Source organism: Pangasianodon hypophthalmus, chromosome 3 (genome assembly GCF_027358585.1).
Source record: "Pangasianodon hypophthalmus isolate fPanHyp1 chromosome 3, fPanHyp1.pri, whole genome shotgun sequence".
NCBI lineage: Eukaryota > Metazoa > Chordata > Actinopteri > Siluriformes > Pangasiidae > Pangasianodon > Pangasianodon hypophthalmus.
The window spans coordinates 3,161,505-3,187,500 of record NC_069712.1 but is presented as its reverse complement, the minus strand read 5'-3'; the positions used below and the strand labels follow the sequence as shown (position 1 = coordinate 3,187,500).

Here is a 25,996-nt window from a genome sequence, read left to right as displayed (position 1 = left end):
GCCTATATAGGGAATAGGATATGTGGTTTGGGACAGGCCCACAGTGGACCCATGATGAATCGGGATGAATGTGTATAGCGGATAAGGTGTGTGTTGTTTTTGGACGCATCCACACTGGCTGTGGACTGATGATGGTAAGATATTAGGTGGTCTAGGTATTGGATAGAGTGTGAGGTTTGGGACAGGCCCATGTTGGACAGATGATGGGGTGTCTGTGATGGTGTTTATGTAGTGAATAGGACGTGGATGTTTGTGACACGTCGTCCACGTCGAGGCTGTCTGTGTGGCCTAATTAGTGAATTTAGTGTGTAGTGTAGGTGGTGTGTAATGGAATAGGGAGTAGGGCACCATCACATGCTTTTCACACGTTTAGGACACGTTGAAGCTGTTTGATGGTGTTTATGTGACAGAATGATGAATGAATAACTATGATATAGCGTGTGTCCGACACTGTAGGGGGTAGGGAGTAGAGCGCCATTTTGAACACATCTCACACTTTTTTTCTCCCCACACTGTTTCTTTTTTATAAACGGAGTGTAATTTGACCACGCCGTTCCACTCAACCTTGTGTTTCTTTGACTCTCGTCTCCTCAGGCCGAGTGAAGGAGTGGAGCCCGACTCGGCCCAGTAGATGGGGCTCAAGAGCCACTCATCGGCAGGAGCGAGTGCCCTTCTCCGAGCGATTTGATTCTTGAGCGCAGCCCCGATGTGTGCAATTAGACTGCTAATGATAAGCTGTACTTTGGCTGACATTTTGCATATAAATTACACATTTGCGTGAAATAGCTTCTTATATTCTTAATAGATGGAATACGAATTGTGTTAAGTCCTTCAGACGGGTGGGGGGAGAAAGGGAAACCGGGCAGAGAATTAAACGCAGACATTAAACATCTCTTCAGCGTTTCATGTGAGAATGAGTTCATCTTTGTCCGTGTGTGTGTGTGTACAAGTGTGTGTGTTGCATCTTTTACACTCTGCTACTTTTTAAGATTGTGTGATGTATAGAAGAGGCTTCAGAGATATTGTCTGATCTCTCTCTCTCTCTCTCTCTCTCTCTCTCCCCCCCCCCTCTCTCTCTGTTGTTCACAGGCCGCTGTGTCCGAAGCCCTGGAGCATGGAAAACTGCCGAAGTAAGTGCAGCTTTTGATCTTCCGTCTGCAAATCACGTCAGCTTAAACAACAGCTTTTGTTAAAGGTCGTTCATTAGTATTAGCTAATTGCTGTTCAAATCAAACACTAATTTCTACCAGCAACAATTTAGCATTATCTAATCACTGCTTGCATTATTTAAATATTATTACAGAGAAAGCCTTTTCATTTCAACTCTAAACTAAATTATTGGAGTAAAATCATTTATACAGTTTAAATTTGAACGTGTCAGGTTTTCTTCTTTACTCCATGGCTACACGCGGTTATTACTGAGATGAAGGTGTTATTTGGTGTGATAGGAATCTTGAGCTGTCAAAACGGGTTCTGTATGATATCGGCAACCTGTCTCCATCTGTCTGTCTTTCACACACACACACACACACACACACACAAACACACGCGGTGCACCGTGAGCCAGGAGTCGCGTCTTTATATGAGGTGTGTCAGACCCACCTCCGTCCAGCCTCCCGCCCTGCTTGGCCACACACACACACACACACACACACACACACACACACAGAGAGACTGACTGATGACCTTTCACTGACAACAAACCTGTTCTATCCCAGCATGCACTGGGCTTTCTGCCTCCTCTTCATTGCAGTATTGCCAAAGCAAACTGAAGGTTTATAGCTCAATCCAGAAGTTTGACAATATGTCAAAAAAAAAAAACCCTTGAAACTTGACAATGCATGCACAATACTTGCAGAATACACACACTGAAACATGATGATACTTGCACAATGCAGACACACACACAAAAGCAAACAAACAAACAAAACCTTGAAACTTGACAATTGCACAATGTGGACAAAATAAATAAATAACCCCAAAAATAAAACCTGGAAACCTGACAATACTTGAATTGACAAAACACACACACACACAAGAAAAAAAAAATCATGACAGTGGTTGTCAAAATAAAGTTGATACAGGCATCAGGACACAATAAAATTAAAAATACTATAAAAAAAATTAAAAATGTATTGTAAATAGATTTTCCTGCTGCTTGTATTTATTTATTTTTTTTTAATTTATTTATTTTTTAGGCTTTATTGTAGTACTGATGACTATGGTGGGAATACACTCAATAAGTTGTATCATCATGACAATTTATCATACTAAGGATATTATATCACCCAGCCCACCGTCACGTTCTTCAGTACGTCATGGGATGGCTTTACGGCGTCTCTTTTTTAAACAGAACGATATTAAATGCCATATATCACCATACATTCCTATCTTTTTAAATGAAAAGAATCGCTCTCAGCCAGAGATTCTGATTTACACCTCTTAAAAAAAAAAGAAAAAGAAAAAGAAAGTAGGCCACGGTGTATTAAATTAGATTTTAAGGGACATGCCACACCTGGGAATAAGAGAGTTTTTGTGACGTTATTATCTATATCTATAGCATATAGTGATAATGTTTAGAGCACATTTCCTGACATAAAGCGTTATAACACACTCCTGCAGGGACGAACACAACACACTGATATTACAATAGAATAGAATATATTATAATATCATTGGTCCACTCTCCGTCTCACCATCTTGCTGTCTCTCTCTCTCTCTCTCTCTCTCTCTTTCTCTTTTTTGGTCTTCCCCTCCTTTGTGAGGGCTCATGTAGCCTCCCGCTTTCTCTCCATTCCCTCCCTCCCTCCCTCCTTCCCTCTTTCTCTCTTTTTCTCCGGGTTCGGATGGTGAATCCGCACCATGCTGCTTCACCCCAGTTTGCCCATGTCGGTGTCCTGCACTTTACCCATAAGCCCTTGCTCCAACCATAGCAGGGATGAATACTGAGTATTATACTGCATAAACACAAGGACTCCTTGATCAAGGCGGGGTTGTGTGTGTGTGTGTGAGTGTATTGTTGAGGTAAGAATAAGAAAGTGTAACCCAGAGTGGTGGGATAAAAATCAGACCAATACAGCGAGCCTTCATTTTTTTTTTTTTTTTTTTTTTTTTTTTTGGTGGCATCATTTTGATATCCTGTATTTATTGAAAAAGAAGCACATCATGATCCAGCGAGCATCAGGAATAACAATTCTTCTGGATTAGGAATTATAATTAATGTTTTCTTTTTATTCATATCTTTATTCCTGATTTAAATAATTATATCATATGAAAAATACTATTTAGCAATAGTGTCCAAAACTGAGGGATTTTTTTTTTCTTGAATAACATATTAAATTTTTATTTATTAACCTTTTTTCCTGATGACGTTCTCTCACAAAATGGCTGACGAATGGGCTGTGGAGAAGCACATCAGGTACGTACTACATAGGCCAGAATTTATGCAGAATAACTTAACAGTATAATAACATGAGACGAGTTTTTAATGTTTTTTTTTTAAATTATTTTATTGTTAATGCTATTTTTTATGAGAAGCAGAATAAAACACTGCTATGAAGTCATCCACAGACAGTGTGACCTAAAGCAAAATGGTTTTATAATTTTAAGAAATGTTTATTGCACAAATGAGAAATGTTGTTTGTGTAAATCGTAACACACGAAGGCTAATTTATATATTGGAGTTATTAGAGCGGTTCACGTGTCGTAAATGAGCAGTTATTGCCGTGTTTCTCCTGTAATAAATTGTTTAATTGATGCGAGCTGCAGGAGTTGATGGATCCTTCCTGAGACTTGTGGGCAAGATTTAATTTAATGGAGTGTATTTGTAATTTGGGAAATTACAGCCTAGATGACATGAAAGCAATTTCTTTCTTTCTTTCTTTTTCTTTCTTTCTTTCTTTTCCCTCCCTTCACTAATGTGCAGCTTATGTACATCTCCTTGACCACAGAGGAGCGAAATGTCCGTTTCATTTTGTCTCATAACGCTCAGGGGCGCTATCTGTGTTACTTTTATTGCACCGGGATGATATTTATAGCTTTGCTGCATGGGCCTGATTAAAAAAAAAAAAAGAAAAGAAAAAGCAATTACTATTAAATCCTTTTAGAGAACTTTTATCAATTAGTTGCTCCGTTTGAGAGCGTCCAAATAAGGTAAGTTAGAAGAAAGTGACTGTAAGCCATCATATTAATTGCCACTCCATTATTATTGCGAATTGTAAGTGGACGTAAAGGTTGAGTGAGTGTTTTTTTAATTAAAACGGATTTGCTTTGATTGAAATAAAGTATAATACCTTGTTCCGTTGCTTATCGAACAGCACAGGCCTTTGTGTAAATGATGAAGTAAACGTTGGTGGAGGGTTAAAATGATTATGCTTTAAATGATCTGTTAACAAAATTAAATATTACCCATGCAGTCTAATTGCTGATCAAATTTTATTACCTTTATTTAATTGGTGTGAAAATATTCATTAATATTATAGGATAATTTAGATGAACTGACATGGGTTTGCTTTGATAAGGACTACAGATATGGCATAAACAATAATAATTCACACAGAATTGACACAGAGTTTTTAATTTCTTTAATACTCCACATTATTTTTTTCTCTTTAATGTTGATCGTTTTTTACTTTTAAAGCATGATGTAAAATGCTGGGCTTCGACTCCAGCTTCTGCAGCACTAAGCGAAGGCCCAATTTTTCAACAGTGGCGTAAATATTTTACGATGAAATCGCAACAGACCTGTTAATTCTCTTTGTCTTTTTCTGAATTATCTGGAAGCTTTGCCACTTGCTCGAGGGTTCTCTGTCGAGAATGAACAGTAGAGCTCAAAAACGTGAGATATGATTTCACATTTTCTGTGTATACTTTATCTTGGAATGACAAAACTTGCACATTGCTTCTTGTCAAGTTTTTTTTTCCTCTTAATTCATAAAATATGCAACGAACCACACAGTAGCAATTTAACTTTGTCCAGCGAGTAACTCTACTAGCTAGCTTAGCTAGTTTCTAAAGTACACGTAGCGCACTTGCTAGCTTACACCTTTACATTTCTTTACCAAGTTGGTCTTGACATGTGACCAAAAATGTATAGATATAAATATTTGTTTTAAATATGATTTTACGTTGTATCAGAACTGTTTTATTTCTTTAAATCCAATTATAGATGCCTGTGCAGCGATGTTAAATTATTTAAAGAGAGAATTGAGGTGAATCTACAATTTCTTCTGCTTATTATTTTATCTCTCGCCCCAACTATACACAGATTTACCAGTTTATTAGCTGTACTGATCTGATCAATCTAATCCCTACAGTCTGTGGCTGGTAAATACACACGGCAACATTGCACTTGCTGCACAAGTGTGCGTTTATGCCTATCTCTGTGTTGCACATGATCTGTTTCTCTCACCCTGTGCTTTCCCCACTTGTAAAGTGTCATCTTTTTTTTTTTTTTTTTGCGTCACTCCTGTGAGTCTCCTCTCGGCTCTGCGCTTTCCTGCTCTTTGCCGTAAAAGAGGACTTTGAATAGCAGCGTGTTCAAAGATGCTGCGCTGGTTGATCCACTCAGAGTTGTTCCGTGTGTGTGTGTGTGTGAGAGAGAGAGAGAGAGAGAGAGAGAGAGAGGACGAGAGGGCCTTTAACCATCTGTCTGTCTGTCTCTCAGAGATAAGACCTTTCGGAGTGATAATACACCTGCAGTGTGTATTAAGGACACGCAAGCTCAGCTATTGGTGACTGAATATTTACTCCTGGCTGTGTAATGCACAGTGAGAGCAATGCGTCTGATCTCTCTTTCTCTCTCTCTCTCTCTCTTTCTCTCTCTCTTCCCCCGAGTCCACACCTTGTTCTGTGCACTCCCACAGCGACTCTGTCCTTTAATGATACTCCTTCGAGTGGCTAAAGACGTTTTACGCCACCTCTAACGCAAGTGACGGCCACATTTCTGGGCTCAGCTGTATTCCACTCCACATGATTTCAAAGAGGAAGTCAGGAAACCTCGCCTGTAGCTCCTATAGGAACAGCTAGCAGCGGGCTAACTAGCTACACTGGGATGCCGCTGTCTTTGTTAGCACTGTGAAATGACACGTTTGTCTCTATGCAGCTTCTTGCTCATAGTTTTGATTTGGGATCCTTAAAGCTACACGGATTCCCCCCGAAGAGCAACCAAACTCTGCGATTCTCTTTCATGTCTGAGTAAGACAGGCTGCATCTGAGCGCGCGATGTTCTCTCGAGCAGCGATCGTAGCGCAGCCGGAGAGCTCAGCGCGGTTCGATAATCACCGCTGCTCTTTTCTCTTGCATCACTTTTCCTCCACCTCCCCACCAAGACATGATTCAAGATGGCTGCAATCCGCCGCTCTCCCACTGTTTCTGGTGACACGCTTCGTTCATTCCGCCTGCCTGAGACGCGGTGGAACACGAGTGTGTAATTGTAATGGGTCTCGTAGCTACGCAGTTGGTCACCCCCTTAAGGTAGATAGCGCAAGAAAGATTAGCCTCAGGACAAAGATTGAAGGCTGGTTAAAAAAGACGGAGAATGAGACAAAGCAAGTTTAGAGACTTGCATAAATTACAAAGACATACGCAACACGGCTGTGGATGGTGGTTAGATCTGTGTATCTGTCAGCCACTTTAGTGCAGCTAATCCATCTGCATGAGGACGGACCCAATGGGAGCTGCTGCTGTAATGGCTGTAGTCTTTAGGAGCTCGTGTTTTTTTTTTGTTTTTTTTTTTTTTTTTGCAATGCTGGCACTTTGCTGCTGTCTGGCGTTTGTATCCGGAGCCGGATGTACCTTCTGTATATCGTACGTGCTGGTGACAGGTTGGCGGTCTCCAGTTGCGCTGATTAAAATTCATGAAAACAAACTTTGAGCAGCACAGCTCGTCACTGAGACAGCTCCCACAGCCCTAATATCACGAGGAGTGGGTTTGAGCAGGCTAATATTTTACACATGTACTCGCTGTGAGTGCATTCATAAAGTGAGAAGGGCCGTCGAAGAGTTAAATTCGCCGCCAATGAAGGCTCCGCTTTGTAGCGAAGTGCAGGCTGCGATTGGGCATTCGGCACACACACCACTCTGTAACGTGATTTTAAGGTAAATGGGATTTGTTGACCAGTGAACTTAAGGTTAGCCCAGTTTGATTAAAAGCTTGTGTATTGTAGTAGTGAATGAGGAAACTCGTTTCACCCTCACCTCTCTCTTCCACTGGTTAAGCACACTTACAGAGCCGGTGTCTGCACGCAGGAGAAGCACCGCTTCACAGCCGCTTATGTCTGTGTGTTTTTGCGTGCGGGAATATATGTCCAATTTAGAGGAAAAAAAAGACGGACGCACACACACACACACACACACACATACACACACACACACACACAGACTTTGCCTTTTTGCCTGCAAGCGTGTTAAAATCCCAACCTGAGCGCTATGTTGATTAACCACATTTGCCCCATAAAGGTATAATTACTCATATCCTTAATCTCTCCATGATCTCATAATTACAATATCATGTACCCATTTCTCCGGCTAATATGTCAGGGGGACTCTGCTAAAATAGATTAGGTTAATTATTTTGCCCAACTCTCCTCAAAGCGGGCTAGTTTTTTGGTTAAGTGATAACCATCTCTTTTGATACGCTTTCCCATTAAGCAGATTCTTGGCCTTGTTCTGTCGCAGCTCGTTTGAGCATATTTTACAATCATCTCCTCGGATATGTTAATACCGAGTTTTTAACGAAGAGATGGACTCGCAGGACAGGAAAGGCCATTATGGGGATTGTTTTTAGTGTAACGGTCAACACGCAAGTTGGATTTGTAGGAACGTGGAGGAGGATGGCGCTTTGGGCCTGGACGAGCCCACACTCCTCTTCTCCTCTGTCTTCTCTTCATATGTAATGTAATTACAGAAGAAATGACAGTGAATATTGTGTGTGTGCACTCTCATTTCTTCCTGATAAGCACTATTTGGGCTTTTTTTTTGTCTGGTGGGATTTGGCTTTGGACAGAACTTGATCATGGAGCACAAAATAATAGAAAAGAAACAACTCATTTTCAGAGGTTGCAGAAATGACTAAAGCAGAAGAAAAGATATGAGAAGAAAAAAATAGAAATAGTATGCTGTAGTTCTCAGTATACAAACATGTGTCACTGGGGTGGTTCCCTCAAGAGGGGCGGTTTATATCTTTTATTAGAGAACCTAGAGGATTTAGTGTACCTTTAAAGCGTGTATTTTTATTTTTACGTTCCATAATTGGGCCTTGAGGACCACTGCTGTACCTTTGAAGGCACATTTACATTATGTGTACCTTGGAGAACCGAAATGTACCTGCACAGTACCTTGTGTTCTAAGTGTCAATTGGTTTTCATAAAGGTATACATGAGGGACATTATGAGAATCTATCAGCTAAAGTTTCTCTGTTGTTTATGGGCATTAATTAGCGGTTGTGGTAAAGCTGTGTTTGATCTAAAAGTTTTAAATCATCTAAATCAGTAGCCTGGCACCTGGAACAAACAGATTTTATACCATTTTTCATTCATAGCAGGTTCAACAACCACAGAAAGAAGAAAAACCTTCCTATTGCTTTTTTACAAAAGGAATGTTTTCATTTGTATGGAGCTGTATTGTAAATGTATTGCACTTGATAGTGCACCTCGAGGCTGTGACTATAGCACATGCTACTCGAAAAGTTTTTACTAGGTGGATTAGTTAGCGTTCATGGATAACATACGATCTTTTCAGAAACATCTAACAAAACGCTGTCATGTTTAGTAACTCTACGGCGAGCACAACACACAGTCACCTCACTGTTAAACATATCGAGAGAAAATAAAGATGCTAACCAGACCCGGAGATAGATGTATATGAATTTTTGCGATGGGAGAGCACTGCATCTTTTAGCTGAAACTTTGACCAGCTTGAAAACTTTGTCAGGAGATTGTAAAGACTACTGCTACACAGGATTTCAAACATTTTTTCCTTAGTCTGTGCTAATGGACTTAACTAGCTAACTAGCGACCACTTCTGAGCAACCAAAACATTAGAGCACATAAGAGCTTTCATTTGAGCTAGCTAATGTGAATTTAATGATTCATCACTGCGTCGTTTTATTTATTATTTATGAATACGCAGCCTCGGTTGTAACGTTTCTGGATAGAAATAGTTTCAAGGTTTTTCAGTTGTCATTTAGCCCAGAACTGGGAGACTGAAAAAAAATAAATAAATAAAATATCACTCCTAGGGCTTCAAGTCGAAGTAAGCGACTTTACATGATGTTGGACGTCGGATGTGAGTGAATGTTACTGTCGAGCTCGTTGATGGATGGGACCGGCGAGAGCGAGCTATGCTAAGATATGGATTTAAGAGAATGCTGACATAGCCTGCTGTAAAAGGGTCTGGACTCTTCGGCGCGCTCTCGGGGGGCCCGTGAGAAGCTGCTAGCGTGTCCCCCCCCTGCCCTCTGCTGCAATTTGTCATTGGTGGTGACAGGCTTTAAGATTTTTTTTTTTGACGGTGGATGTGTAATAGGACAGCCCATCATTTCAGCCCTGCTTGCTCACGTAATGTTAAATGATATAAAATCATCCAAAGATCCTGATTCTCCACTTAAAACTAGCCAGGAAACTACATCAGAGACCTTTCAGAAAGGTCAAGTGATTTCAGCAGCTTGTCTTTTTTAATCGTTTCTTTTTGGTGATTTTTCATTTGAAGATGTTTGTGAAAGGGTTAGATTTCCTTTACAGCACACAAAGTAGTTCAATGCGAAGATGTTGAGATTGATCCTATCGATCAGCACTGTGAGTCAGTTATGTCCAGGCTATGACAGGTATGTCATGTTCAGCAAAGAAATGAAGTAAAGTGAGCTTTATCAGCATGTCCACTTAGAACTGCAATGGAGCACACGATTTTAGCGTTCACTTTATCAGATTTTATTTTTTAAAACCTATTTTAGGTTTAGAATATTATAATAAAAGAATATTATTATTTTTAAATAACCGAGAGTATAAGACTATGCTGTGATGGGTGTCTGATCAATTGGAAATGTAAAGACCTTTTCATATCGTAGTAGCGACAAAAATGAAAACGCAGAAGTTGGGAAACATCAGAGACGAGTTTGTGGGTTTTTTTCTTGACATTTTTGTTTTGCTGAATATTCTCAGTCGCTAGACTGTTTGTGTGTAAGAACTATTCACTAGTCCTTTCACAGGAAATGGGGTTTTTGAGAATATGGGTGCGAAAAACGAACAAAAAATTTCGTCTCTGACTTTATCAAACTTCCTGAAGACACTCTTGACCAATCCCGCCAACTTCCAAGGACGTTCTTCACCAATTCCACCTACTTTTTAGGACATGCTTGACCAATCGCATCCACTTCTGAGGACACTTGACCAATCTCGCCCACATCTGAGGACACTTTTGACCAATCCTGCCCACTTCCCAGGACACTCTTGAGCAGTCCCAACTGTTTCTGAGGACATGTTTTACCAATCCCTCCCACTCTCACTCGATGCCACTCCATCAACCCACCCACTTCTGAGGACACTCTTGACCAATCCTGTTTACTTCAGAAGACACTCTTGACTACTCCCACATTTATTTTTGAATGCACCCACCTGTGATATTTTCTTATTTGGTTCTCTTTCTCAAAACAGAAACAAATTAGTAATTTAAACTAAGAGATACGGATCAGTATAAATGATTTACTGAAGATTAATGACTAACATTATTAGTAGCACATGTGCAAGAAATCCACTGTGTCCAGTACACTCCTATGTTAATGGACATGGGCTTTGAAGCTTTCCCACAAGCTTTGTATCTAACTGCCCACTCTTTCCCGCATGAGAGTAAAAACCACCCACTCCCACTACTCATCTGTAGCGTTCAGAGGCGTCCCTGTACATACACTGTATATCCTGTGGACACCTGACCATCACACCCATATGTGTACATCCCATTCCAGATTTAGTCCCAATTTGCTGTTATAATAACCATCAGGGACATAGCTAGGGCCTCAGGAAGGCTCTTAAACCACTCCATTTCAGGTTGTGTTTTGTATACAAGAAATTGTGTAAATATTATATTGGAATTTTTGCCTTGAGTTGTGATCATCTTTGCGACAGCCCTGGCCACTTATGTCAAAGTTACACTATGTTCAACAAAATATACAGTCAGTTTTAAGAGCATGAAGTTCTAATAAACAGTGTGGACACACCTCTAACCTTTCCTCATAAGGTTCCTCAGATTCCTTGTGATATTCCTCCTTATACAACTCATCTCACTACACAGCGACAGATGAACAAGTTCTCCAAAGCCACAACCGTCCACTAGTGCTAATCTGACCTTTTCTAAAATGACAGAAGCCTTATAAAACAAATGGGATGAGTGTGTGTGTGTGTGTGTGTGTGTGAGAGAGAGAGAGAGAGAGAGAGAGACAGAGAGAGTTGGCTAATGAGATTTGCGTCCCTAAGCTGGAGTCTTTTCCTCTCAAAGGCTAAATCATAGGCTCAGTCAGTCTTGTATTAACCCTCATTTTAAATCACTCATGGGTGAGCAGAGGTCCAGATCTCTGCTAATACACACTAACCAGGCCCTCTGTCACGCTTTAGGCTTCAATTTACTTTAGTTAAAAGGAATGTACGACACTGAGATGATTTTGAAAATCCAATTCGCCGTTAGTGGTGAGGCTTAAATAAGGTCACATATTTGCAATTCTCTTATTTGGACATTTAAACAGATCGCACCTGGCATTTCTGCTTTCCTTTAGTATTTTAGGATTCTGATTTCTTTCATGCTTAGAGATTTTTCCTCCTAGTACACTTTTCAGCAGCCCAGAAAACTAAAATGTTAATTTTTCCTGGCTGGAGTTAAAAACCCGACAGGCCCACATATTGATTTTTCTCTCTGCATCCCTGTCTTTTCACCCTTTTACAATCCGTGTGCTGAGAAACACTCTGTGCAGAATATGAAAAAGTGTCTTGGGTTAACAGGGCCTAAAATCCGGCTCTGCACAGAAAGTGCTGTCGAGCAAGGCCAGTGCGATAGGCATGTAAAAGGGCACCGATCGCAGAGCAGCTCCAGAATTGGAAATCAATACGGCAGCAAAAGCATTGGCTTAGCTGGTAAAAAGAGGTTAAATGGGAGTGCACTACAGAGGAGCCAATTCCCCCATCGTGACCTCTGGGTGATGTCATTACTTATATACACAAAAGGGCTGGAATTAATGGAAGATCAGTCGCTCTGTCTGCCTACGCTGCCTTTCTCCACACACACTGCTTATTGCGCCGTGTTTTTACTGCTTCCTCCAGTGGGAATGCTGTGACAGTGTGTGTCAGTTATTTATATTACACTTACACACACACACCCATTAACACTTAGAAAGCGGTTTGTGATATGGAACAAATAAAACACTGCAGGATGTAACGTTATAGGGAAATTAATTATTTTAAGTTAATTATTTTCCTATAACAGCATGTCCTAAAGTGTTTTATTCCTCTTACACCACAATAATTTGCCTTACGATTCTGTATTTAGTAAAGAACGACACATCGTGATTTTTATCTGTTTATAGCTACATTTAATGTTCTGAGAAACAAGTTAGTTCCTGTTCTCATTTACGTTATAGCAGATATAAACAGTCCTTCTCTCACCAGCCTTTCTCTTTTTTCTCCCTATTGAAATTAATAAGAAAGAAGCTTTTCATGTTGCTGAGAAACCACAAAGAAGCATAAACTCATCCGTCCTGAAGATGTCAGAATACTTAAAGTTACAGCTGTACCTCTGACTGACACTGGAGACTCCTTTCATATATGTTAAATCAACTTCTCTTTACAGAGAACTTCAACATATCAGTGGTTACATACATTACACAAGTTCCTGTAAATGAGTCATCACTATAGAAACGATATCAGATATCGTTATCGATATCAGAGCAAACGCATTAATATAAACCTGCAATTAATCAACACCTTCTGACCAATCACAATCCAGAATTCAACAGCGCTGTGTTACGAGGCAAAAATATCATATTATGATACTTAAGATTTTCAAACATACTTACACTTACCATTCTCAAAGTACGCCCTATGTATCACAGTAGTTTGTTTTAATGAGTTTGTTTTGCTAACAAAGTGCTGAGAAAATTTATAAATTTATTTATTTATTATAAACAAAATATTTAACAAAGGACATAAAATGAAACAATTTGCACAAATAAATATGTGAATTTTAATGTTTAAACCGTTTCTTGTTATAGTGAGAAAAAAATAGAGCTACACACATGTTTGTATGTTCTTCTAAATGGAGTATTATTTCAGTCTTATTTTTCGGATTGTACAACGTGCCAGTGACATTGTTTTTAAAACCGCTGCATAATATTATAGTTCAGTTCTCACTTACTGTATGTGCAGGGAATTTAGATTTAAATCTAGAAGCACATATCCGTTTTACATATCACCTATTTAATTAGAATTTTGCCTGTGTTTCCGCTTTTAAGTGATATGTTTACTTTAAGCTTCTTCTTAACTAGCATTAATTATTACATTAATTAGTATAAACAGATGTTAAACTTAGCATTAATAACCCAGAAGTAATGTTAAAGTCAGATGACACTTATTGACAAGATGACAATTAATTCAATCCACCTACACTGACTGTTTATTCAATCCATGACTAAAAATAAGTCCATATAAATTAGCAAAAATGTAAACGTCTGAACTCTGCTCTCCAGGTGTAAATATTGAAATATGAGACTGAAATATCAGAATTTTTCCCAGTTAATAAACACAAACATGTTCATTAAAAAATTTGTGGCAGTCATTATGGGTTTAATTTAACTTTGGCACTTTAGTTTCATTGTCTGGCTTATTTGGTTCATTGTTAAAAATAATAATTAAATATAATACTAGTAATAATAATACAAGTGTTATGTTGGTATGTTAATGATGGTGTATTAATGAAACACAGAGCTCACAGTTTGTCCATGTTAACTAATGCGTTAAAAAATGTTGTAATCATGCATGATGAATTAAAAGCAAAAGAAAGCTGAGCATGACTTGGAGTTTGATCTGAGATATAAATCGGAGTGACCTCTCACTGAAGCCTGATGTCCAAACCTCTTAGTTATAAGAGAAATGGAGAGAAACGGAGAGCAGGTGGATCAGTCACAGAGAGTTTTTGGCAAGTGCGATCAATAAAGGAACGAGTAGAGTCAGGCGAGTTTTATATATGGAAGCGTATTAGTTAGATGGATGGAGTCTTCCGTCTCAGACTTTCCCATTTGTTACATGGAGCACGTCAATTACAACATATTTTTATCCACTGTAATATTAAAGATGATGAACAATGTGCACTTTAGACAGTACGGAAAAAAAACGACAGGATAGATGGGTAGATGGATGGAAGGATGTCAGGGAAGGACCGATTGGGAGTTTAGATATGAGCAGAAGAGGATAAACACTTGTCTGAACTCACGGGCCTCATGGCAGGCATCAGATGAGCTTTTTGTTTATGTCAGGTACGTCTCTGAGGGAATGCTTCATTTTGTCAATTAGTACGTGATTTTTTATTTATTTATTTTTTTTTTATTTTGTCTCCCCCACCTCAGATGTTGTCCACAAGGGAAATGTGCCGCTCTAAGGAGTGTATCCAGTACATTAATGTGAAAACTTAATTAAGAGAACAGTAGAAAGCCATTATAGGTACACTGGAATTAGCCAGTCAATCTCCACATCTAAATTGAATTTTTTAGCTGGCAATAGTTCCCATTGAGTCTCATCTGGAGATCCAACCATGACCTCCTGGGTTCAATTTAGGATGTGGTGAACACACATAAAGATGTACACATATATTAGCACGATAGAGAAGTCAATTAAGAAACTGCTTGTGGAATCCAATTAAAAGTCTTCAGACAATTCCAGCCCCTCACCTAGCCACCCACCTCCCTACCTCATTGTAATGAAGACAAGGCAAAAGCAAAACCACGAGGGGCTTTAAATGGGCTTTCTGAAGAGTTGTTTTTCTTTTTTATTGTCTTAAGAGCTGAAAACAAGTATTATTGACTTTCGATCTAAATGAAAAGTACCCCCCACACACTCACTTTTTTTTTCTTTTCTTTCCTTTTTTCTGAAGGCCGTCAAGAAATTGGTCTGGAAGAAAGAGAAGAGAGAAAATAATATGGTTTGCTATTAGATTAAGCTTGGTAATGAACAACGTAATGGACATCTTGTTAAATCTTATTGTTCTCTATTATTGCGGTCACTGGAGACGAACGAAGCCCTCGATTCAATTTCCAAAACCGTTGCAATCTCTTCCTCGGCCACGTCCGGTGGATTGTAATTACCCCTGGCCTTGGCAGATGCACACGTCAGAGAGCAGAGTGTATGGACTTCTCGCGTGGTTCTCCTCAGGCGTCCTCGTTGCCATTATTACAATCGATCAGCGGCAGAACCCACTTAATTAGACGAGGCCGTCGAGGTATCGGCTTAATTTGAGCAGCAGGTAATCCACGCCGACAGAGTGAGACGTTGCTGCATCTCTCCGAACGCAGGTGCCTTAATAAGTCTAATGGGCCGCAGTATTCGTCTTTAGCTGCGCATACATAATGAGCCTCCGCCGAAGGTGCTTTCCCACCCGCTAGTCACATCACATCTCACACACACACACACACACGCACACACACACGCGCGCCAACTTTGTTTCTCCTCTGAGAGAAGCTGAATGTAATGAAGACCTGATTAAGTTTATTTGACTCCATCGTCCCTGCACGGCCTTTGCCCAAGCGAGATAGCCGCCATACGTGCCGCTTATTTAATTAGCCTGTACGAAGCAGGTGGAATGCTATTAAAGTCGGTCAGGAAGTCAGAAGGTGAAGGAGTTTAAATACAGCACACGTTTATCTTGCACTCCGTTCACCGCTTTAGTGTCATTTGTGAATTTTCCAGGGACGCGCCATGTCAGTTTTGATGTAGTTTTTTTTTTTTTTTTTTTTTTTTTTTCTTACAGAGGAGAGAAATGTAGTGCTGACAGAGATGATGATGTGACATTTGATATTATTTTAACCCCGAAAGAAGTCAAGTGCATGGAAATATCAGTTCTTATTATTCAGAAGAGTGTTCAGTAGCAGCACTGAATTGAATCACGGCCTTTAAAGCAGAAATATGTTTTTACTATTGAACGACTACAATATTTTCCTCATGTATGTTCATTTTCCGATGAAATTAGTGCTAGTAAACAGTCATTAACTTTCGAATACAATGATAGCGTGACTGATGATACACCAGGTTTTTTTTATGAACTGAAGACAAGTTTTTGTGTTGTTTTATGTCTTCTACTTAAAAATAACTATTGCTGAATAGTGCAATTAGTTAATTCATTGTAATTAGACATAGTTATTTAATTTCCTTGAGGCAACCTAGTAAAAATAAATGAATGCTTATAGATTGGTGAATAAATTGGTAACACTTTGCATTAAGGCTCTCTTAATTAACACACTAGTTAAATAAAACAGTCAGGAACATTGACAAAGTAACCCTTGTATTAATTGATAGGGTGTTTTTTTTTGTCTTTTTGTGTCTTTTTAATGCAATTTCAAATAATCAGCATCTGAATTAACCAGTGTTCATCTCATTTAAATAAAATGGCCGACATGAACAACACCTTGACGAACATGTCTGTGTTTGTTTAGTTTTAAGTTTTCATAATTACACCCGGAAACCATGTGTTTAGGAGCATGTCAGCACAGGTGGATTTTATTAATTAATACTTGTGTTTTCATGCTTTATTAGTTTGTAACAGTTTATTAACACTAACAGGCTCAAATTAAATACATGATATGTGAAACAGCTACGTCTTTCTAGCGTTACGTGTAAATTTCATGCACATATTGTACATTTCTGGCTTGAAATGAGAATTGAACTGTAATCTTATTCAGATGTTTCAAAATAATGCTCACTGGCACACTGTATGATCAGGAATCAGAAAACGAACTTACAAATAAATGTCAATTAATATGTGTTAACTAACTTTTGCTACTTACAGTGTATTAATATTGAAATCTGTGGTTTGTTAGTTAAAGAAACGATGTAGTAATAAATTAATAAATATACAGCAACGTTTGTGAGATGTTTCTAAAACTACAACCACTACTACTTCTACTAATAATAATAATAATAATAATACCAATCTTTTCCAAGCAAAATCTAACAGACATATCATAAGCATTTTGCAGAAATTATTACCCTACCTCAAACTAGCCAACATTTAATAGTTAATAATTGAAGTTTTCTTCATTTCTAATTGACTCAAACAAAATGATTACAAGAACAAACACTGAGAGATGTGTAAAGTACTACAGACGTGCGTTAAGAGAAACAGATCATTTTATCTACAGCCTTTAAAAAGAAATAAAATAAAACAATAACACACACCGGCACACAGCTTTCCCCAAAATGATAATTGCTCATGTGAATCATAGAGCGCCCCACCGACTGGGCTTTTACTGCCGTTATTTAATCCCTGCGTGCTCTGACATTATCACAACCGGAGTACATTATTTTGCCGATGCCTCATCAGCTCGCTTAAACGCCCGTAATGACAAAAAAAACCTCTGCAGTTTTACCCTTTTGCTAGAATTTTGTACGTGGCCTGCGATGTTGTTTTTAGCATGAACTTTATAGAGACCTGTGTATATGTTGCTTCAGTAGTGTGTGCTCTGATGATTTTGTGTAGACGTAAAGACCATACGTGTAGAAATGTTTGCAGATCATGTCTTGTTAAAAGATAAAACGGGAAGATTCCTTTAATCTTTTATTTACCACGTATTCAGATATTTGGCTAGAAAACATTTGGCTAGCTGTTATACACACACACTTTATATACACTATATATATATATATATATATATATATATATATATATATATATATATATACACTATATATATATATATATATATATATATATATATATATATATATATATATATATATATAAACATTTTTAATGTTGAATTTCCCACCCTGTCTTATCTTTTTGGTATAACTGTTGTTTCTTTCTTATCACGGTATACCTCCATAGTGATATATCGTCACACCCGTTCTTCAGCATAACCTCCTCCCTCTCCACATACTCTGTACCGATGCTTCCTCCCGCTCCCTGAATTGCTTTGAGGATGTGTTGTGATCAGTGTAAATCCACCCCTCGAAAAATAAACCCTGCTTACAGCCTGGGAAAGAAAAAAAAAAAAACACACACACACACTCCCACAAATGTCAAACACAGGCCTTTTGTGCCAAAGCTGGATTGGCCTTGAGCTTTGGACAGCATTGAACAGCATCTCTCACACTGCAGCTGAATTATAGAAGGAAAAGTATGAATTACTTCTACAGCAGGATCTCTGATATGTTAATGTATGTAAATATAAACACCAAAACCAGTGACTCATAAGGAGCTCAGAAACATTATAAAAAAAATATTCGGTTGATTTCACTGTGTGCACATTGATCCTTTTTTAAAAGCTTTATTATTATACGCAGAGAATAAAAAGGAAAAAGAAAAGAATGAGTGGACAATCGGATGAGATCCACCATATCCAGAGTGAGTGCTCGATCGATAGCCTAGACTTTCATATGCTAATGTGTCACAGCAGGAAGCGATAGGCGAATATATCCGTATTCGATAGTCCGCTAGTTAGCCAGGCCGCAGAGCATCACCGTCAAATGTGCACCAGGCACAGCGGCCTCCATTTACATAACAAAGACACACAGGTCCGAGTGGGTATGAGGGTGTTTATAACATAGCTTCAGTCCGAGTTTACAAAATACGGTCAGGGGAAGGGGAAAGGTTCCGAGTCATACAGAACAATAACATGCGGCAAGGCACAAGCAGCACAACGGGGTGAATTAGTCCAGTCAAAACACGACAATCAGAGGTTTTTAAAAAAGAAAAAAAAAGAAAAGAAAAAAAAGGAGAGAGCGAGAGACTGAAAACTGTGCTGTACTAGAAAAACAGGAAGAGATTTATTTAGTATTTGCCCACGCTGCACTCTTTCAATTCCTGTTTGTCACAATATTTAGTTAATCTTCTTTGATTTTCCATTCGTTCCCATTCCACTCCTCTCTCTCTCTGTCTCTCTGTCTCTCTCTCTCTCTCTCTCTCTCACTCTCTGTGTCTGTCTGTCTGACTGGCGGTCTTACTTTCTGTCTCTCTGCCTCAATCCTTTTTTTTTTTGGTCTCATCCTCGTCATGCACATGCTCTCTCTCTCTCTCTCTCTCTCTCTCTCTCTCTCCCCTCTAAATCTAGTCTCCAAATAAATGCATTAGATAATAAACACCCTGTAGTCTCTCTCTCTCTCTCTTCCTCTCTCTCTCTCTCCCTCTCTCCCTCCCTCTACCCATCATGTCTTTTTTGTATTTTCAGCATAGATATTCTTTTTGGAAGAGAGAGAGTAAGAGTAAAAGAAGAAGAAGGAGGATGTGAGGCGACAGCAAGGACAAGGCTTCCCAGCACAGGGAGAAATGGAGGAGATTGGGTGATGAATTTAATTCTGCAAGTTCAGAGAGATTCTTTAGTTTGGCACGCACAGCGGGGGGTCTTTGAGAGCTCGGGTCGTGTTCCCCAGCTCGGCACGCTTTGAAAATCTCTCCCCTCTCTAGCGCTCCGATAAAAAGCCAAGGATAATATTCCCTTCGAGGTAAAGGTTGCTGGTGAAAAGGGAAAAAAAAAGTCGTCAACCTCTATTTTATTTATTCATCATGCTTATATCAGAATACATCAGGCTGCATGATCGTTTCTTTAAAAGAAAGAGAAAATGGAGGGTGGCTTGGAGTCGTGCTTTGTTGGTGTCATGTTAATTCCTGTTCATTCTTGCATGCTATAATAGAGTAACATTTATCCAATCAGCATCCTTTAAGAAATTACACCATTTTTTTCAGAATTAAATACATCAATTTTACAATGTGTGTGTGTGTGTGTGTGTGTGTGTGTGGGGTGTAACTTGATGAATCTTCACAGTTATGGATCATGTCTTGTCTCTAGACATAGAATATTGACCCTTCTACCAGTTTTCCTTCTGCCCCATGTTTGCTATATAAATGTGTGATTATTGACTAGCTATTCTTTCTAAAAATACATTTTTTTGCCTCCTGTCACTCAGGAAGTTGCTTGTGTTCATGCTGTTTTTTTCCTGTTAGGAGTAGGAGTTAGCAGTGTCAATATACGTGTAAATTATGGGAAGACGCACCTTTATGGACTTGTTTATGTTTATACAGTCGCATTTATTGGCGAATGAATGCGTAGTGGAGAGAACAGAGTGGAGCGTTATCCCTTACGTCACGTGAGCACCACGGATTTCTCTAGCGTGTCACGTGTTGCCAGGCTCCTGTAATAATTCTGCTGATGTTACATATAAGTCACAGCTCGAGGAGGAAGATTACGCTCATATTGAGAGGGAACGGTGGCGCAGTAGCAGTGGTTAATGCGAGATTGTATTAAGGCAGAGCCGAAGCCATAAATCTCATAAATTATTAAGTCTATAGATTAGTGTGGCGTAGTGCGTCCACATCAAACATGCTCGGTGTGTGTTTTCCCTCCTCCTTTTCAGAAGCTCTTATTAGTCTTAAACCACCGGGGACATAATATCAGCAGATGTAATTGTGAGGCTTCGCTTTCCAAATTCTATCAACCTCTCATCACAAAGTTCTTTCCAAACTCATAAACATTAAAAAGCCATTACTATTTCACTACTCATGCTCTCCAGTTGGCATGAAGCACCTGCAGTGTTTTTACCTTTTCTTCTTTTTCTTTTTCTCTTTCTTGCCCTGGAGCTGTGAACATCACAGGCTTTTTTTTATCAGATAGGAGGCAGTGATGGCTCTCAAACAAAAGTGCCTTGGCTCTCCCTCTGCTAATCACGGTGGCATTTAACAAGTTCATCTCTCTGCATGGGCGTTTCGATTTGGAGTCCCGCTTCTCCCCGAAAGGCAAGCCATCAATGGCAAACACCCCATGCTTTCGCTTTGTCTTTTCCTTTCTTTCTCCCCACACCTCTCTTTATTCACACGACCGTGGCTTTATCACAGTCCTCCGCGTGCAGCGTACTCATAATAAGAGTAAGAAGAACCTAAGTGCCTGTTCACTGTCAGCCATGTTGTTCATCACAGATCTGCCTTGAGAGACCTCACGTGAGAAAATAAACACACAAGTACATGATGAGTGTGTGAAGTAAGAGCAGGCAGAGCCATTCATCTGCAGCAGGCAGTCCACACACACACACACACACACACACACACACGTCTCTCAGCTTGTATGTACACTGGGCCGATGATGGACAGATTTCATGTCGGAAAACAAATTGTAGCGCCTGCCCACATGCATCATGTCTGTCAAACACAGTTCAGTGACTTGCTGAATCAATCCACAGTGAGACTTTTCAAAAACCACCACCTTCACTGTATTTGATTACAGAACTTCATGTCACAGAGTCACCCGAAGAAACTTCTACAGCGAATGAGTTGAGATTTTTATATAAAGAGATATAAAGGTCGCTACAGTTCTATTTTCCTGTACAGATCTACACTTTGGTTAGCAAGTCCTAAAGCCTGTCGTGTGTTTGTTTCCCCCAAGAACCTCATGACCATCAGCACAATAATCAGCATAGCACAAGTGTGAAACATGCACCATCAAACTCCAGCACTCACCAACATGAAATACGCAATACGAAAATATGAAAAAAGAAATACGAAATAAGTAACGCTCACCAGCATTGTCCACCAAACACCATGATCACACACCACAAGCATTCACTAAGACAATAGCACAAACAGCATTTAACACGGACCACCATTGTTCACCACACACCATGATCACTCACCACAAGCATTGGCTAACACAATAACACAGTGGTGCATTGTGTTGATTGTTTTTTGTGTTATTGTGTTATTGCTAACACAATGACACAAAGACCAATCAACACAAAGCACCATTGCCCAGCAAACACTATGCCCAGCAAACACTATAAGCATTCACTAAGACAATAAAACATACACCAAATAACACACGGCACCACTGTCCACTAGACAACACAAACATTCATTAACACAAAGACCAATTAACACACACCCCCACTGTCCACCAAACACCATGATCAAACACCACAAACATTCAAAAAGACAGTAGCAACAGTAATTAACATAAAGCACCATTTCCCACCAAACACCAAGATCAAACACCACAAACATTCACTAACACACTATACTATACACAGTACCTAGAGGAAACCCCCGAAGCATGGGAAGAACATGCAAACTCTGCAGACACAGGGCTGAGGCGGGAACCTGTCACCATGCCCCCACTAACACACTAACTAAAGACCAATTAATACACACTCCCATTGTCCTCCAAACATCAGGATCAGTCAGTCTCCACATTCACCAACCATAAATACATGAACATAAACATTGAGTAACACACATCACTATTAACGCCACAAACAACATTCATCATTCACATTCATCAAACACCAACTTTCACAAACACACTAACATAAACAGCGGTTAATACCGCAATCGTCCTCCAAACACCCCAAGCATTCACCATTACAACCCCAGCATTTGCTAACACTGAACGCACAAACATGAACTCTGATTAACACAGCCATTGTCCACCTCACAACATAGTCAAATGCTGCAAACATTCATCAAACTCTATCATTCCTTAACATGCAAAACGTCTCCATCATGCACCAGTATCTTCTATCAAACACCAAATAATACCAACATTCCCCATTAAACAGCATTCTCCTTCATACACCAACATGTTCCATCAAACACCAACTAACTTGACATAAACTGGATTGTCAACCTCAATCCAACATTCAAACACCGCCATTTTCCATCAAACACCGACATTAACTGCCAAACACCAACATTCCCTGACAAATACAATCATTCTCCATCAAACACATGTATGTCCTTCAAACACTAAATCATACCAACATTCTGCCAACATTTTCCACCAAACACCACCATTCTCCTTCAAGCACCACCATTCCCTGCCAAACACTGATATTCTCCTACAAACATCAACATTCCCTGACAAAAAACATTCTCCATCAAGCACCAGTATGTCCATCAAATGCTAAATCATATCAACAATCTCAAACGCCACCATTTTCCACCAAATACCACCATTCTCCTTCAAACACCAACATTCCCTGCCAAACACCCTCATTCTCCATCAAACACCAACATTCCCTGCCAAACACCCTCATTCTCCATCAAACACCAACATTCCCTGCCAAACACCCTCATTCTCCATCAAACACCAACATTCCCTGCCAAACACCCTCATTCTCCATCAAACACCAGTATGTCCATCACACACTAGATCATACCAACATTCTCAAACACCAACATGTTCCACCAAACACCAACATTCTCCATCAACCACCAACACCGACTATCAAACAGCAAAAATATGAGCCCTGTTCTCCCATGAAACACCATAAAGCAGCAGCTTTCATTAACATATACCAAGAACGCCAACCTGTTCTCCATCAGGCAACAACTTTTACCAAAAACATCAGGCAACACTGCCTATGATACAGCATTCTCCATCAAACACCCACACAGTTATTCACCAGCAAACACCAGCATTTACTAAGACTGCCTGTCAATTAATAACAATCACAAGCAATCACCAACACTGAACGTCAGTTAAAACTTCATATCTACATCCAACACCTGTTTAAACAGCAGTATTGCCAGTATTCACTATCAGCCACCAACACATTTCTTCATCAAATACCAGCATGCTAAAGGTGTCATTTAATTTGAACATTGTAGAAATCCACCATTTTGTTGATGTTTGGTATGACATGCTGAATTGATGAACTTTGGATTAGGAAAGAGAGTCAAACTGTGAAGGTGTCTTAAACACCTTCATCTGCATTGCATCAAATTTGTCAGCGTTGTAAACATCATCATGCTTTCATAGTTATGTGTCTGTGCTCTGTTTGTCTGTCTCTCTTTGTGTCTTTTTTTTTCCCTTTTTTAAGTGCTGTTTGTTACAGAAAATCCTGACTCCACCAGTCCTGTAACACTGCAATTTGCATGATGATATGCACCGAGCGATACTGTAGATTTACACTGAGGCTTTTGTGCAGATGTGAGATCAGAAGCAAATTGCTGCCCTTATCCCATAATCTCAGCCTGAGCTCGCTGTAATGTGTTTGTTCTGCTTTCTGCTAAGTTTTGCCATTTTCTTCCTTCCATTCTGTCTATCCCGTCTGTCCATCCGCCTGCCAACTGTCTGTCAAAATGGCCTTTGGATGGTACCGTATCATCTTCGAAATGGTGTCTCTCTCTCTCTCTCTCTTTCTCTCAGTCTCTCTCTCAGTCTCTCTCTCTCAGCAGGATGTTGAGAGCAGATTGGTCAGTATGTAACCCACATCTTTATATGCCCTCTGGTCACAGACCTGATACCCATCAGCCTCATCTCAGCGGCAGGAGAGACCTCTGTCTGTCTGTCTGTCTGCCTGCCTGATGAGGTCGGGTTATGGCAAACCATTGGCAGGGTCATTTCTCTCTCTCTCTCTCTCTCTCTCTCTCTCTCTCTTTCTCACTCCCTCACACACATATACACATCTTTCAAGGCCCTCTGTGTCTGGAAAGATTGTCTAGGAGTGATTTTTGAGACTTTTCCTCACTTAGGCATGAGCACCAAGTGTGTTTTTGAGTGGTCAGCTGCTGCTGGAGAGGCAGGCAGCCTGTCCTTCCGCTCAGAACCGAACCTCCTACCAAGTGGCTTCTTTCAGCCCCGGCTAAACTCTCTCTCAGAAATCTCTCAAGAGCTAAACCCTGCCTCAAGGAGCTCATAAAGACTCTATGAAATGTACTTTCACATTTCCACCTCTTTCCACTCCCACAGTGCTGCAACTGCTTGGCCTGGAAAAAAAAGAACACCAGACAGTCCTTCGATATCGAGAGCTGCCCTTAATGAAAAGCACAGGCTCCACACTGGCTCATGCCAAACGTAGCGAATCGGATATGTCCCATTAGTGCCACAAGTGCCACGCAAGTCCCAGGTTTGACTTGAAATAACATTTAAAAGTGTTCACAATGAAAAGAAAACAGAGAGGCAATTAATCTGTCTGGATTTATGGCTAATTCCCCACGTGTGATTTAGGGCCTCACGGTCCACCAGGAGTCGTGATAGTCTACTGCAACTATAAAGTTGATCTAGGTGCTTGTTATGGTAGGTGAGGGAGAACAGTTTGGCTATTGTGTAACAGTAAAAACACAACACAGATCAAAGGTGCAGGACTTTACACAAGACCCGAGACTCGGAAAGGTCTGAAATACTCTTCGAGCTATGTGGCTTGTCCGTTCAGACGCCAAACATACCATTAAGATGACAACGTCTCACAGTAATTGGAAAGTTCTACACGTTGGACACAGGTGCTTCCTCGCATTTTTTTCTCACCACCTTGTCTTCACACATCCACCCACAAAAACAAACACTGTCTCCATCCAGTCCCCTGGTTCCTGCTTCTATCACACTTCACCTCTCTCTTTGTGCCTGGCCATTTCAGAGAGTTCACACAGTCCACTCCTCCAGGGTTTAGAGACGACGCAGAGGACCAAGCAGCACCAACAAGTCCAAATCAAAACGTCTCGGCTAAATCCAACACCTAAGATCTTTGCAGCCTGGTGTTGCTATTGATCTCCACACTTGTATGGATGAGTACGAAAGATTATGTCCAGACTTGTTTGTAGGGTGTTATCTGTTTCTTTCAGTTTGCACCAGATAGATTTATTTATTTATTTTAAAAAAAACTTTTTTTAAGAAATAACCCTTTTCAAACATTTATAATTACTTTCACGTTAGCTGGCACCAACAGTAGTTCATATATCACTTGGAGTAGAGAAACAAATTCCCCAGCCAGCACTAAAATTCACTCCCATGCCACAATTTTATTTTCATGACAGAATATATGAGTGCATG

At 39.8% G+C, this 25,996-nt stretch overlaps 1 protein-coding gene across 12 annotated transcripts in view; it reads left to right on the top strand.

Annotated features, from left to right (window-relative positions):
* Positions 1 to 25,996, top strand: part of tenm3 (teneurin transmembrane protein 3) — a 758,992-nt gene that overhangs the window by 126,702 nt on the left and 606,294 nt on the right. For all 12 annotated transcript variants that reach the window (XM_053232303.1, XM_053232299.1, XM_053232292.1 and 9 more), the window contains one exon: positions 1,090 to 1,130. The gene's annotated coding sequence lies outside the window, so the exon portion shown is untranslated. The remainder of the gene's footprint in view (positions 1 to 1,089; positions 1,131 to 25,996) is intronic.